Source organism: Martes martes (genome assembly GCF_963455335.1).
Source record: "Martes martes genome assembly, chromosome: 5".
Taxonomy (NCBI): Eukaryota; Metazoa; Chordata; class Mammalia; order Carnivora; family Mustelidae; genus Martes; species Martes martes.
Genome location: NC_137892.1, coordinates 56,536,792 through 56,552,625, shown reverse-complemented (window position 1 = coordinate 56,552,625; position 15,834 = coordinate 56,536,792).

The following is a 15,834-nucleotide window of genomic DNA, read 5'->3' as shown; positions in this document are numbered from 1 at the left end:
TACGAAAATTCTTTTGGAGACTTCTTTTATCTCTACCCCACCCCCCCACCAAGACACATATTGGCAATCATCCCCAATGCATATGACCCACCAGTATACATCGGAAGGGTCTTGTGACTCAGGTTTTATGAGACAGTAGTAAAGGACCCTTTCCCAACGTTAGCTAACCCGCTCAAGAGGTCCTAGAAACCTTGCTTCCAAATTCCTTAGAAACTTAGGCTATCCCTAACCGCCACCCCCGCCAACTTGAAAGTATATAATGGGCCACTCCTCATGACCCCAGTGCTGCTCTTTCTGCCCATGAGTGCTGTCCCAGTGCTTTAATAAAACCACCCATTTGCATCAAGAATGCTTTCTTGGCCCTTGCTTCAAACCCTGCCATCTTTTCCTACATGAATATATGTTTGGTTCCTGCACCTTTTAGTTCTTCCACTCAGGGCCAAGGCAGAAAGAAGGCAGAACTGGCAGAAACTTTAACTTTTACTGGATTCGTGGTGGTTGCTTTGTTGCTCGTGTACGATTTTATAGTTAGCATCAAATAAAAATAAGTGTAGGGTAAACAGTAAGAGCTTTCATATCATACAGTATCACACAAAATCTTTGTTTCTGATGTTCATTTAAATATGAAAAATATCTTTGCTCTGAAGATACCAAAGGGCTACCATATTTTTTTCTAAGCAACTGGTAACTTAGGGGTTTTTTCATGCTAATAAACTTAAGTGATTGTTTTTATTACACAAATTTAGTGAAAAACTACATTCAAGACAAAGAAATTTTTCAATAAATAGTATGAAGATAAATATATAAAATCACAGTAATTGAAACAGAGATACTGAGATTATGAATGTCAAGGTATTTGTTGATGGCCACATACCAGGATTTAAGCCAAGAGATTCAGATGCAGAGTCCAGGCTATTATTTAATACATTTCATTGACTTTGAGCTCCAATATCAATCATGCCTTTTTCTCCCCCTTCTTCTCCTTTCCTTTTTTATGACTGCCAATCTCTTTCATTCATTCAATATTTACTAAAGATCTGCATCTGCCATGCTGTACTACAAAATTTTCAGTGTGCTTCTCTTATCAAAGGGTTATTACTATAATTTTCTGATGTTATAAACAGAGTTTTAGAAAGATAATTCTGGTCAACCAGTAAATCAAGACATTGGTGGTAGTGTACATTATTTATTTCTGAACTTGTTCTAAAATTCAATGGTTTAAAATAAAACGTATATTTTTTAACAGACCTTGTGGGTAAGGGATCTGAGAATTCCTTAGATGGAAGGTGTGGCTCAGTGCCTTTCAGGAAGTTGCAGTAGAGTTGTCTTCTAGGGCTCCAGTCATCCTTAAACTTGACTGGTGCTAGAGGATCTGTTTTCAAGACAAGGCAGTGCTTATTGTTGACAAGAGGCCTCTGTTACTTACCTGGTTTACTTTTTTTTTTTAAGATTTTTTAAAAATTTATTTATTTGACAGAGAGATCATAAATAGGCAGAGAGGTGGGCAGAGAGAGAGGGGGAAGCAGGCTTCTGCTGAGCAGAGAGCCCCATGCAGGCCTCCATCCCAGGAGCCTGGGACCATGACCTGAGCCGAAGGCAGAGGCTTAACCCACTGAGCCACCCAGGCACCCCTAGTTTCCTTTTTATAAGGCTGCTTGAATATCCTCACAGCATAGCAGCTGCTTTCACCCAGAGTGAGTAATCTAGGAAAGAGCAAAGCCCATCCTAGCCTCAGAAGTTAAACATTGCCATTTTCACAATAGTATATTAGTATACAGATCATCCCAGTTCAGTGTGGGGAAGGGAGCTTTATAATGGTGTGAATACCGAGAGGCTGGAATAATTGGGAGTCATTGTGGAGGTTGGCTACCAATGATGACTTCAGTTCCTTTAGTGAAATGTTAAAAAAATATACGGATAATAAACCTAAACAAATGGGTTAGAGAGTATGATAGAATGAAAGTAATGGTTATTGTAGAAATAGGTCTTTGATGGAATCAGCAAAGTTGAAGGATATTTTAGTTGGGGAGAATGTTTGTCAAGCCATATTGGAAAGGAAGATTGGGAATATACAAATTTTTTGGTTTGGGCTCCTGGGGAAAACACAGAACAAAACAAACACAGAAAAGCAAATAAAACTCTGCTAAAAGTAGACTTAGGAGGAAAGTATTCTAAGCAAGTGAACAATATAACTTTATTCATTTATTTACTCAGTTATTCAATAAATATTTACATATGGTATATTATATTGAGTAAAATTGGGCTAGCCAATGGAGACATATAATTGAACAAAACAAAACAAGAATTGAACAAGACAGATATAGTCCTTGTCTTCACAGAGCTTACATGGCTCGTGAGAAGAGTAGTGATCACATCATCCATGCTCTATAAATCTACTATTTAAGGATAAAATCTAGCCATGATCCCCTAACTTCTTTCAGGTACAGCCTAATTTGTTTGCTTTCCTTTATAGCAGAACTCTCAAAAATGTTGCCTATGCATACTTCATTTTTTATCTAACCTGTAACTTTCTTCAATTTATTTTAGTCAAATTTCTGTCTCCATCTTTACCTGACTGAAAATGCTCTGGTCAAGTGACCAATAGTTTCCTTGTTGGCAAAGCCGATTGTTTTAATCCACCTCTCAGCAACACGAACACACTTCTGAGAACACTTTACTTCGCTTCTCTCACACCACACCTTCCTGATATTTCGTCTACTCACTGATTGCTTTCTTTCAATCCCTTTAACCTGATTCTTCCTCCTCAGTCTGACCTTCAAATGGTAAATCACTCAAGTACTGTAATCTAGTACTCTTTTTGTCTCAGTGTTCTCTCAAATAGCCTCACCCAAGGTTTTCAGTACTAATTATTCCTAAAAATATCTTTGGTTAAAATATTTCCCCTTGATCTATACTTGTATTTGTAATGTCCTTCTTGTTTTGAATGAATGTCTAATAATCATCTTACATGTCAATGAAACTAAAACAGATGCAATGATTTTAATCCCTACCTTCATCCCAGCTATTTTCCCCTAGTCTAACCTAATACAGTATGTGATACTGTTATGTATTAACTTCAAATGAGTAAGGAACAGGTGGGGCTAGTCGGGAGAGGTAGAGAGGGGGCTACGCTATCAGGCTCACAGAAATCCCAGATATGTGGAGGTGTGGAGAAACTAGAGATAAGGGAACAAACCAGACCACCCTGCCCTAGGCGTGTGGAGTGGGTGTCTTTTTTTTTTTTAATGATAATCATCTGTGACCAACAAGGAATAACCAGACCCTAAAAACTGAGTAAGCTATTGAAGGTGTCCTCACTAGTCTTTACTAGCTGGTAATATAGAGAGATTAATAGGATTTAAATTCCCTGGTTAGCTTTCTATAAAAGACCAACCCTAAAGGCCCTCAGTGGCAAATTATTAAATTTGCCTGGCAATATTCCTCTCCTGAGAGCTTTTTTCCCTCCTTATATCCTTGCTTAATGAACTTCTGTCCTATCGCTTTACTCACTCTTATTGTCCACAAGATTCATTCTTCTATTCTGTGAGACAACAACCTAACTCTCCCGCTTCACAAAAATCATTAGATCATACTCAAATTGTTGACACCATTCACAAGCCAATCTGATATATCAAAAAGTCTAATAGAAAATTCAAGAAAATAACCTAAACCTACCATTTCACTCCATATCCCTTCTACTACCTTAGTTAAGGCCACGTAACTGAATAACCACCCACTGATTTCTGTTTCCTCTGCTTTTACTGTCTTAGATAACGATTATCACTTACCAGCAAAAAATACTCCCATAGATTCCAGCCATTGTTCAAAACATATTCAAACTCATTACCAAGATTTATAAGTTCTGTATGATTTAAGACCTGCCTACCTCTCTAATCTCATCTCTTACCTATCTCTTCTTATTGCTTTGGATCATGAACCCAAAACTCTCCCCTTGTCCTTTTAACAGGTCAAACTGCAAGTTTAGATCCATTGTACTTCTCAACCCGTTTTGTGTGCATGGGGTGACTCTTGGTAATTCTGATTTTATATCAAATGTACCCTTTCCAGAAAGGACCTCCCTAAATAAATGCATCTAAAATATATATTTGTTTTCTCTCACTTTAGATCATGAATTGTGTTTATTTTCTTTATAACACTTACCGCTATGGAAACACATGTTTTTCAACTGTTACTTACTTGATAATTTTCTACATAATCTGGACCACAGTGTATGCTCCATTAGGCCTAGCACTGCTTTTTCTGGTTTGTTTAGAACACTTAGCTATATCTAGCACATTGCAGAAGCTCAGTGAATTTTTTTTTTAATTTTTAAAAATTTTTTATTTTTTATTAACATATAATGTACTATTAGCCCCAGGGGTACAGATCTGTGAATCGCCAGGTTTACATACTTCACAGCACTCACCATAGCACATACCCTCCCCAATGTCCATAACCCAACCACCCTCTCCATACCCCCTCCCCCAAGCAACCCTCAGTTTGTTTTGTGAGATTAAGAGTCTCTTATGGTTTGTCTCCCTCCCCATCCCAGCTTGTTTCATTTTTTCCTTCCCTACCTCCCAAACCCCCATGTTGCCTCTCAACTTCCTCATATCAGGGAGATCATATGATAATTGTTTTTCTCTGATTGACTTATTTCGCTCAGCATAATACCCTCTAGTTCCATCCATGTCGTTGCAAATGGCAAGATTTCATTTCTTTTGATGGCTGCATAATATTCTACTGTATATATATACCACTTCTTCTTTATCCATTCATCTGTTGATGGACATCTATGTTCTTTCCATAGTTTGGCTATTGTGGACATTGCTGCTATAAACATTCAGGTGCACATGCCCTTTCGGATCACTACATTTGTATCTTTAGGGTAAATACGCAATAGTGTGATTGCTGGGTCTTAGGGTAGCTCTATTTTCAACTTTTTGAGGAACCTCCATGCTGTTTTCCAGAGTGGCTTCACCAGCTTGCATTCCTACCAACAGTGTGGGAGGGTTCCCCTTTTCTCCATATCCTCGCCAGCATCTGTCGTTTCCTGACCTGTTAATTTTAGCCATTCTGACTGGCACGAGGTGGTATCTCATTGTGGTTTTGTCTTGGATTTCCCTGATGCCGAGTGATGTGGAGCACTTTTTCATGTGTCTGTTGGCCATTTGGATGTCTTCTTTGCAGAAATATCTGTTCATGTCCTCTGCCCATTTCTTGATTGGATTATTTGTTCTTTGGGTGTTGAGTTGGTAAGTTCTTTATAGATTTTGGACACTAGCCCTTTATCTGATACGTCATACGCAAATATCTTCTCCCATTCTGTCAGTTGTCTTTTGGTTTTGTTAACTGTTTCCTTTGCTGCGCAAAAGCTTTTGATCTTGATGAAGTCCCAATAGTTCATTTGTGCCCTTGCTTCCCTTGCCTTTGGTGATGTTTCTAGGAAGAAGTTGCTGCAGCAGAGGTCAGAGAGGTTGCTGCCTGTGTTTTCTTCAAGGATTTGGATGGATTCCTTTCTCACATTGAGGTCTTCCATCCACTTGGAGTCTATTTTTGTGTGTGGTGTAAGGAAATTGTCCAGTTTCCATTTTTCTGTATGTGGCTGTCCAATCTTCCCAACACCATTTATTGAAGAGACTGTCTTTTTCCCATTGGATATTCTTTCCTGCTTTGTCGAAGATTAGTTGACCATAGAGTTGAGGGTCTATTTCTGGGCTCTCTATTCTGTTCCACTGATCTGTGTGTCTGTTTTTGTGCCAGTACCATATTGTCTTGATGATGACAGCTTTGTAATAGAGCTTGAAGTCTGGAATTGTGATGCTGCCAACTTTGGCTTTCTTTTTCAACTTTCCTCTGGCTATTTGAGGTCTTTTCTGGTTCCATATAAATTTTAGGATTATTTGTTCCATTTCTTTGAAAAAAATTGATGGTATTTTGATAGGGATTGCATTAAATGTGTGGATTGCTTTAGGTAGCATAGACATTTTCACAGTATTTATTCTTCCAATCCATGGAAGCTCAGTGGATTTGTATTAATGACTGAAATGTTATTTTGTAAGTCTTCTCTTCACCATTATTATAATATTTTTAGAATCAGAAGCTAGATCTTTTGCCTTTTGTATCTCACTCTTCAAGAAGTACAGCACCAAGCATTTTAGACTCTTAATAATAGTAATGAAATAGATTTTAACAGTAGTCTAATAGAGTAGTTGCTTTTAAGAATTAAGTTAAGATATTACATATTAAATAATCAATGATTTGCATTTCATCAGTAAGACATATGTAAAATTTTCATAACTCAATAAAAAACATAATTAATGACTAGATTCTCAGCTTTGGAATCTGAAAGCCCTGTATTTTAAAAATAATTCTCATTTTCTCTGATGGTATGACTTTAAAGTTTTCCTTAGTATTTCTAATATTCAGTTTATTTAGCTATAAGGTAGAAATAATTATAATTGCAGTTGTCTAACTCATAAGTTTCTGCTATATATTAAAAGAGATAATGCATGTAAAGCACATAGCAACCTAGCTAACAGTGTGTTCAGAAAATAAATGTTATCATTATTACTAATATTTTGAAGCCCCTAAATTTAATGTTTCAATGATCCATGATGGAGGAAAATTTCTCTTTTATTTGTCATTGTTAACTAGTTGATGTACAGTATGTGGCAAATAAGGTAGAAGTCCTTTAGGGAAAATGCACAAAAAAGTTCAGTAGCCCTCTAATATTTCCTTATTTCCTTCCTTCCCTTCTTCTGTCCTCCCTCCCTTCCTTTCTTCCTTCACCCCTCTTTTCCTTCCTTCCTTCTTCCTTTCTTTTCTTTCTTCCTTTTCTAATGGGAGTCCCATAGGTTTTGATGCCCCAGAAATATAATGTTACAATACAGTAGAGTTTTTAGCACTAACCAAAGGCTTAGGACAGAATTTCTAAAATTAAATGTGCTTGAGTTTCACCAACTAAATTTACAATGCCATCCTTTACAAGAACTCTTGGATGAAACTGGTACATGAGCACTTAAAGGCAACATCCTTAACAAAAATAGAGGACAGAGAAGAAGAGTTGCCTGCTATTCATCAGAATGATTTTCAGTGATAGAATGGCAAATTATTTATGCTCATCATAATGAATAAATTCAAAGTCCCTAAACCTCACAGCTCTCATTTGTAAAATGAAAAGAAAAATAGTCCCTATCTTATAGAGCTATTTTTAAGATTATAAAATATAGTCAGACTAAACTATTTAGCACAGTACCATGTAGGTTAATCATTAAATAGTATATATTTTCATTATTGTTAATAATAGTTCAACAGTTAAGCATTGCACAATATGCTTGTTCTTTTGATTATAAACTTCAAAGAGGAAGGCTGATTTTATAGCATTTGATGGTGTATTAAATTATGTAACAAATTACAAAACTGATGTGGGGACAAAAGCACAATAAGTAAATTATAGATAAATGTAATATGCAATTGTTAGCATATTTTTCCTCAAAAATAAAACCCTGAAGTAGAATTCTATTATGATTCTGTGCATGAGGCAGAAGCATTATTGGAATTTTGGTTAATTCTTCACTTTACCATGTAGATAATTTTCCCTTTCCCTTGAAGAGAACTAGAAAACTCCATCAGTTTGCAAATACATTTTAAGCACTCTCCGGATATATGAAATAAAAGGTGGAATATTCTAGGCAATGATAATGAATGTCATAAGTCAAGATCCATCAGCAGAAAAGCATATAGTACTTTAGGACACATAGAAGTGAAGAAAGACCCAGACAGAGGAAACTGGCAGAAATTTGTACAAGGTGTTGTCTGTTGAGCTAAGGATTATGAACGTTATGTCTTACATTAAAAGTAGGAACAAATTTGGGTTCAGAAAACTGTCCTCTAAAATTGGCCATATGTTGACTTTATGTTATGGAAAGAAATTTCAAAACACTTATGAAGAAAGAGAATATATTACATAGTGAAAATAGATCGTAAAAATGTTTCAATAAGAAAGCACAAAATATAGACATAGACTTTTCTTTAACAGTGTCCTTCAGTATAGTATAAAAAAGGATTTGGACTATCATACAGCGGTATTAAGTCAAGATAATTTATAACCTCAGAAAACGAAAATTTGAGAAAAAATTAAAATTATAATCAACCCACCCTTTCTGGGCCATTTCTCTCTTCCTTTTTTCATTTGGTTGGATAATCTCCCAGGTTTTAAGTAAAGATTGATAGTCTAAATTATCTCTGAGAAATAGCATATACACATACACACACACACACACACATATTTATATATATATATGTTTGGAATAAGAAAAAATGACAGAATATAACAGATAGATGGAGAGATATATTAACATATGGTTGATAACATAATAGATACTTTAAAATTTTTTGTGTATATATTTTGCATATAATAAAACATGTATAACTGGGGTGATAACTTTTGTATAACAAAGTCCCAGATAACCTAACTTTCAAATTAAAACTATTCTAGTACACACATGCTAGATTAAAAAAAAAAAAAAAGATATATTTCTTAGGGTATCTCTGAAATTTTTAAGAGGGCTAGGGGCACCTGGATGGCTCAGTGGGTTAAAGCCTCTGCCTTCAGCTCAGGTCATGATCCCAGGGTCCTGGGATCAAGCCCCACATCTGGCTCTCTGCTCAGCAGGGAGCCTGCTTTCTCCTCTCTCTCTCTCTGCCTGCCTCTCTGCCTACTTTTGATCTCTGTCAAATAAATAAATAAAATCTTAAAAAAAAAATCAGAGGGCTTAAAAAAAACCCAGCACTGTCCTATATAATTCATAGCAAATGAAATATAAAATTAATATAACTATATTAGATTCTTCTAGAGCTAACTGGTACATTGTTTTCATTAAAAAATTATGTTGGCACACTGAGATTAAAAATCAAATACATGGAAATGTATATTGATATTCTAATTTCCAAAGGCTCAAGTCTCCACCAGTGTGATTTCCATGTATCAGCCCCCTCCAGGTGCCTACTGTATTGTGTCATGTATGATGAAGTAGGAACACATCCATTATGTTCGTTAATCACAACACTTGCTGCTGTTCTAGAGCGAACAGCCCTGAAGAAACTGGCTTTCTGTTGACTTAGTTAATTTTCTGATTATCTATTTCTGTGTAACAAACTACCCAAAATTTAATTACCCGAACATTTTATTATATAATCTGATTTGTTGAACACCTTAGAGCTTAGTTTGGCAATTTCTCTTTTCTGTGTGGTGTTCACTAGGATCACTCTGTGGTATGAAGCTTGGTGTCTAGACTTGTCTAAATGACATAAGATCATTTGACTCTTGTGCCTGGCATCCTGTTAGGAAAATGCAAAGGCTAGCATCAGACCCTTCTCCTTCTCCATTAAAGCCAGCGTCTCTTATGGTTTATCTCCCTCCCAATCCCATCTTTTCATTTTTTCTTTTCTCAAGAAACAGACTGAGGGTTGCTTGGGAGAGGGGGGACGGGAGAGGGTGGTGGGGAAATGGACATTGGTGAGGGTATGGGCTATGATGAGTGCTGTGAAATGTGTAAACCTGACGATTCACAGACCTGTACCCCTGGGGATAAAAATACACTATATGTTTATTAAAATTAAAAAAAAAAAACATTTTAACCTTTTTTAAATAAAAGGATGAACTAGCTTAAAAAAAAAAAAAAAAAGCCAGCGTCTCTCCACATAGTTTTTCTAGCACCATAGTAAGACTAATACAGTGACTCAAGGCTTGAAGGCACAAGCATAAAAGCTTCTAGTCTTTTTTAGAGCCTGAATAGGTATAACATCATTTTCATCCCTTTCTTTGGTCAAAATAATTATAGGCTGGACCAGGTGCAAGATTGGAGAAAACAGTTACCACTCTTGATGGGTGGAGTGTCAAAGAATTTCCATCCATTTTTTTTAAATTATTTTTTAATTTCTTTTCACTGTTCCAGAATTCATTGTTTATGCACAACACCCAGTGCTCCATGCAATACGTGCCCTCCTTAATACTGACCACCAGGCTCACCCAACCTCCCACCCCCCGCTCCTCCAAAACCCTCAGATTGTTTCCCAGAGTCCACAGTCTCTCATGGTTTGTCTCCCCCTCCAATTTCCCCCAACTCACTTCTCCTCTCCATCTCCCCATATCCTCTATGTTACTTCTTATGCTCCATAAGTAAGAGAAACCATACGATAATTGACTCTCTCTGCTTGACTTATTTCACTCAGCATAATCTCTTCCAGTCCCATCCATGTTGATACAAAAGTTGGTTATTCATCCTTTCTGATAGAGGCATAATACTCCCTTGTATATATGGACCACATCTTTCTTATCCATTCGTCCATTGAAGGTTATCTTGGTTCTTTCCACAGTTTGGTGACTGTGGCCATTGCTGCTATGAACATTGGCGTACAGATGGCCCTTCTTTTCACTACATCTGTATCGTTGGGGCAAATACTCAGTAGTGCAATTGCAGGGTCATAGGGTAGCTCTATTTTTAATTTCTTAAGGAATCTGCACGCTGTTTTCCAAAGTGGCTGCACCAACTTGCATTTCCACCAACAGTGTAAGAGGGTTCCCCTTTCTCCACATCCTTTCCAACACTTGTTTACTGTCTTGTTAATTTTGGCTTTTCTAACTGGTGTACGGTGGTATCTCAATGTGGTTTTGATTTGAATCTCCCTGATGGCTAGTGATGTTGAGCATTTTTTCATGTGTCTATTAGCCATTTGTATGTCTTCATTCCATCTAGTTTTAATAGGTCACGTTTACCCACAGCTATGGTAATTCATTCCAGTAGTATTCCCATGGCCTTATAAGCCTATACTTAAGAAAAGCACACATTCACATATGTCCTAAAATTAAAAAGTAGTATAGAAAAATACAACATTCTTGAATAGAAATATTTCTCTCAGGGAAGTATAATATGCAGACATGCAAATCTTATCGTGGCCATGTCTGCCCTGTTAACGTGTTAGCCTAAAATACAGTTCAGTGCTTCAGAACCATAATAAACCAGGACATGAATACAAATAGCTTCAATTCAGAAAAGTGTGTGTATATGCCTAAAGGGCCAACCCAATTATTTTTAGTTTGTTTATGTTTCACCCCAAATTAAATAATTTTGATCCCAAAGGTAAAATGAAGTTTCTACATTAGAAGATGTAAAATGTTTTCAATTTTTAAAGTACAGTTCTCCCAACTTATTTTTTTTTTTTTTAAGATTTATTTAGAAGGAACATGTACAGAAGAGGGGAAGAAGCAGAGGGAGACAATCTCAAGCAGACTCCCCAGTGAGTATGGAGCCTCATGCAGGGCTTCATCTCAAGAGCCATGAGATCATGACCTGAGCCAAAACCGAGAGTCAGACACTTAACTGACTGAACCACCAAGGCGGCCCTCTTCCAGCTTCTAATCATCTAAGTACCAAACATTAAGGTTTAGCCTCAGAGAGTGTACATACTACATAGAATTAATCAGAAGTATTGATACTTTCTGATAAAAATAAATGCTACATTTTCTTTAATGAGAACTTGGTAATAAGCTATCAGTTTCTGCTACTTATTTAATAGAAAATACATAAGAAAGACCAATAATCATGTTTGGTTCCATCTTCAAAAACTTCAGATTATATTTGAGGGCAAGGAAAAAAAAAGGAAAGAAGGAAGAAAAAAGAAAGGGAAAAAAGGATGAGGGAGAGAAGGAAGAAGGTAGACAACAAAGTAAGGCAGCACAGTACTGTACTAAATATAATTCTATTAAAATCTGTTACAAATTATATTTCAGAGATAAGATATCTTCATATATTATAATCAACATTAAAGATTTAATAAAAACTTAAGATTTGAGCTAGCTTCAGAGAATACATAAGATTTAAATATGTTGGGCATGGAAGAAGGATGGGAACAAAATTAACCCAGACTGGAAAAGTTGACTGAGCAAAGACAAATGTTAATAGGAAGTATATGCTGAAGAGAGAGGCATGGAGCTGTAATGATAGATGTGTTCTAGTAAGTAATAAAAATGTAAGGTTGAATTGAGAGGATGCAATCATTTTGTGGAGATCCACAACATAAAACTAAGAAGAAAAGAGAATCTCAGATAGATGTTCCTGTGAAGAAGAGTTATATGATGACTGAAATGTGTGGTGAAAAAACAATGAATACTGTTACGCTGAAAATAAATAAAAAATTAAAAAAAAATATTACATTGTACCTATGGTCAACAATAATTAAAAATATATTGAGAGTAGATCCTAAGTATCCTTAACACAGAAAAAAGAACCATTGAAAAAAAAAAGGAATGTTGAAAATAACTTGAAAGAGAATTATCAAAACAAAAAAGTCTTTTTACAAGACTGCTGTTTAGGGATGTCTGTGTGGCTCAGCCAGTTGAGCCTCAACTCTTCTTTTAGTTCGGGTCATGATCTTGGGGTCATGGGATCCAGCCCCATGTGGGACTGCTCCGGAGTCTGCTCAGGATTCTCCCTCTCCCTCTGCTCCTCTCCCAGTCCCCCCCACCCCTAAAAAAGAGGCTGCTGCTTAATCTCACTGTGAGATTACAAGAGAAAGGTTAAATCTATGGCACAATTTGAAGGAAGGATTATCAATATTTGGAAACTATAGCTGACCCTTGAACAACATGGGCATTAAAAGCACTGACCCTCCACATAGTCAAAAATCCAAAACCTTACTAACAGCCTATTGTTGACTGGAAGCCTTACTAATAACATAAACAGTCAGCACATATTTTGTAGGTTATATGCATATGTACTCTATTCTTACAGTAAAGTCAGCTAAAGAAAAGAAAATGTAATTTAAAAAATCATAAGGAAAAAAATAAGTAATCATAAGGAAAATACATTGTATAGTACTGTAAAAAAAAAAAAAAAGCTGAGTATATGTAGACCCAGAAGTTCAAACTTGTGTTGTTCATGGGTTAACAGTACTTTAAAATTGGAATAAAAGGTGCTTTTTCCCTACTTTTTAGTACTCTTTATTTGCTTTTAAATAGATATCTGCTGAAAACACTACATTTATCTGAAATATATAATTTACATGAAGTTTCCACTAACTATTCCAATTTATTGGAATTTATTCCAATAAATAATGTTTCATCAAAAATAATAAAACAAAATAAAAATAAGCATTGCATTCATTTTCTTTCTAAAATGGTAGACTAGGTTTTTTTAAGTACCCATAATTAGGCAACCAGTAGGAAGGGAAATAAGCATTTGAGTATGTTTAATGTGAAGATGAAAAATTGAAATTTGCCATATACATGTTAGTGACTTCCTATTTCCATTTTCTGATTAGTACTTAATATTTTTATTAAATTGTCATGTACTTGGCTTTGCTCTATTACTTTGTGAAAACATAATATCAAAAATGAAATCAAATCTTCTGGTAACTATAAATACCATTTTTTAATTTTATAGGTTATAGTAGAGCAGTGTATAAAACATTTATATAGGAGAACAAAAATAAACTTCCAAGGAGCCACAGTGTGCTAATAACCTCATTCTTAGGGGAAATACTATGTGATTATTTTCTACTACTCTCAGTGATTGCTGTACTAGAATGTATAGTCAAATCATTTACCCAGTATCCCAAGGAGAGCAGTATTCTTTTGTTGCTTCTTTTTGATGGGGATTTAACTCTGCATGTCTGACACTGAGCTGAATAACCCCTGTTGGGATTTGAAAATCCTTTCACAACAGGCAGAATTTTTCTATGCATAGGCTGGGAGAACTTGCATGGACTCAGAGTAAGGAGATTTAAAAATTGTAGATTTAGAGAAGAAGAAATTGAAGAATTGATAAGGGTATGCATTACCATTATTTTTTGTTCACTATTCTAGTTCAGTGACAACAACCAATATGCTCATTACCAAATTCATAAATGAGGTTGTAAAAATAGTATAGTTAAAAGACATTTTAAGAAGAAACTTAATAACCAATGAATTAATTACGCTTATAATTAAATTTCCACTTACTTCAAAAATTAAATTACATGGAGAGTCCAAATTAATGCCAAACCTTATACTATTTTTCATACACTGTCAATTTACATACCTTCATTTTGGATGTGCTAACAAAGGTTAGTGATCTTTATCTCCCTTCCATAATTTATAAAGTCAGTTTTTCCTTCTAATTTATGGATAAGCCAAAAACTATATATACATTTTTTAGCAGAAAAAAGAAAACTTCTCTTCCCTTCGCTTCCTATTGCATCAGTACATTTTTCCCCATTAGAACAATCATAATATTATCCCTCACTTCTTTCTATGGTGTGCCTACATAGAAATGTATCCATTATGGCACAACTCACTAGACTTGACAACTCACTAGACTTCTCAGTTACTAATGTGATTAGCCCTATCAATCTGGAGCTGTTTTAGATTCATTTATGAAACTTCTACATAGAAGAGGTCCATTTATACTTTATAAAATGTTTCTATTGAAAATTGAAAAAAGTTTTTTCCAAAGAGACAGATTGAGAATTGGAATCAAATTAAAGTTATTCTTAAGTACTATTTTGCCAGTCACATTTTACTCCTATCTGAAAATGTCATTTAACTTTCAAATATCAACATTTGCAAATCTTATTCTAGTTATTTACTATCATCTCAGTGAAATTTTGACCCCAAATATTTTAATGATATGATGATAATTGAAACCCAGTGTATACAAGTATAATCATACTCTAAATACTAGAGCATGACACAATGGAAATAGGGATATTTCTATTCTTTGTGCAATGTAAGATATGAACAGGCCTCTATAGAAATGTAGAAGTGTTACCTTGCCTTATTGAACATGCATGGAAAGATTAGCCAATTTTTCGCTATGCAAAGGAATTCATCTATAGCATAGAAAAAAACAATGTGTGTTCATCTCATCTCAAAACTAGTCACAGTCTGAACACAAAGTGAGGACAGGTGCATTCACAATCCCTGGAAAGCAAACAGCTGCACTACAGGCAGGGTCAAGGACAGGGGAATAAGCATGCACCTGGCAATGAATATTCCATTGGACACTATTTCTTCCTTTTATTAGCAACAGAAATACCAAAAATTTAGATGATATTCATTTTAATGAAAAAAGTCCTTTTTTGATAGTTATTTTGATAGTTATTTGTTATTAAATTTATAGCATGATACTATTTATAGTATGATACTATTTTCCTTCTATGCAAAAGCAAAAACATATTTATGAGCCAGAGTATCACTTAATGAGTTCGAGAATATCAATTACATATGCTTACTTACTTGAATTTCAAGAGTTAGCAATGATTATAATTTGAAATCTTCCTCTTTACTCTATGGTTTAATTTTGGCTCTGGTGCCAGTAATAAAGAATTGAAATATATTTACTTCCAAAATTTAAGCTTTTAAAAAGAAGAAAGAGAGTGATAAGTAATGAATAACACAAAAGCTGATGTGGAAATGCATTAGAATTACAGCCATTTCATCTTTTAATAATTTGCAATTTTCGGTAATTACATATAATATAGGCCAAATATTCTTTTGGGATTTATATGAAATAAGGCTTTAAAGAAAAAAAATGAAACTAAAGATATTATGTAGGTATATCTGCATATATTTATGTATATGTGTGTGTGTGTGTGTATGAGAGAATATGTATATATATATATTTTTCTCAGATGTCCTCAAAATAGTAAAATAAAAGGTGTAAAATGAAATAAGAAATAAAATCAAAAGGTGCAAAAAAAAAGAGGCTGAAATTATGGTATTTGAATAAACTCTTCAAGGGGCTGAAATTATGTTATTTGAATGAAGTCTTCAAGGAGGCGTACCATTCCATC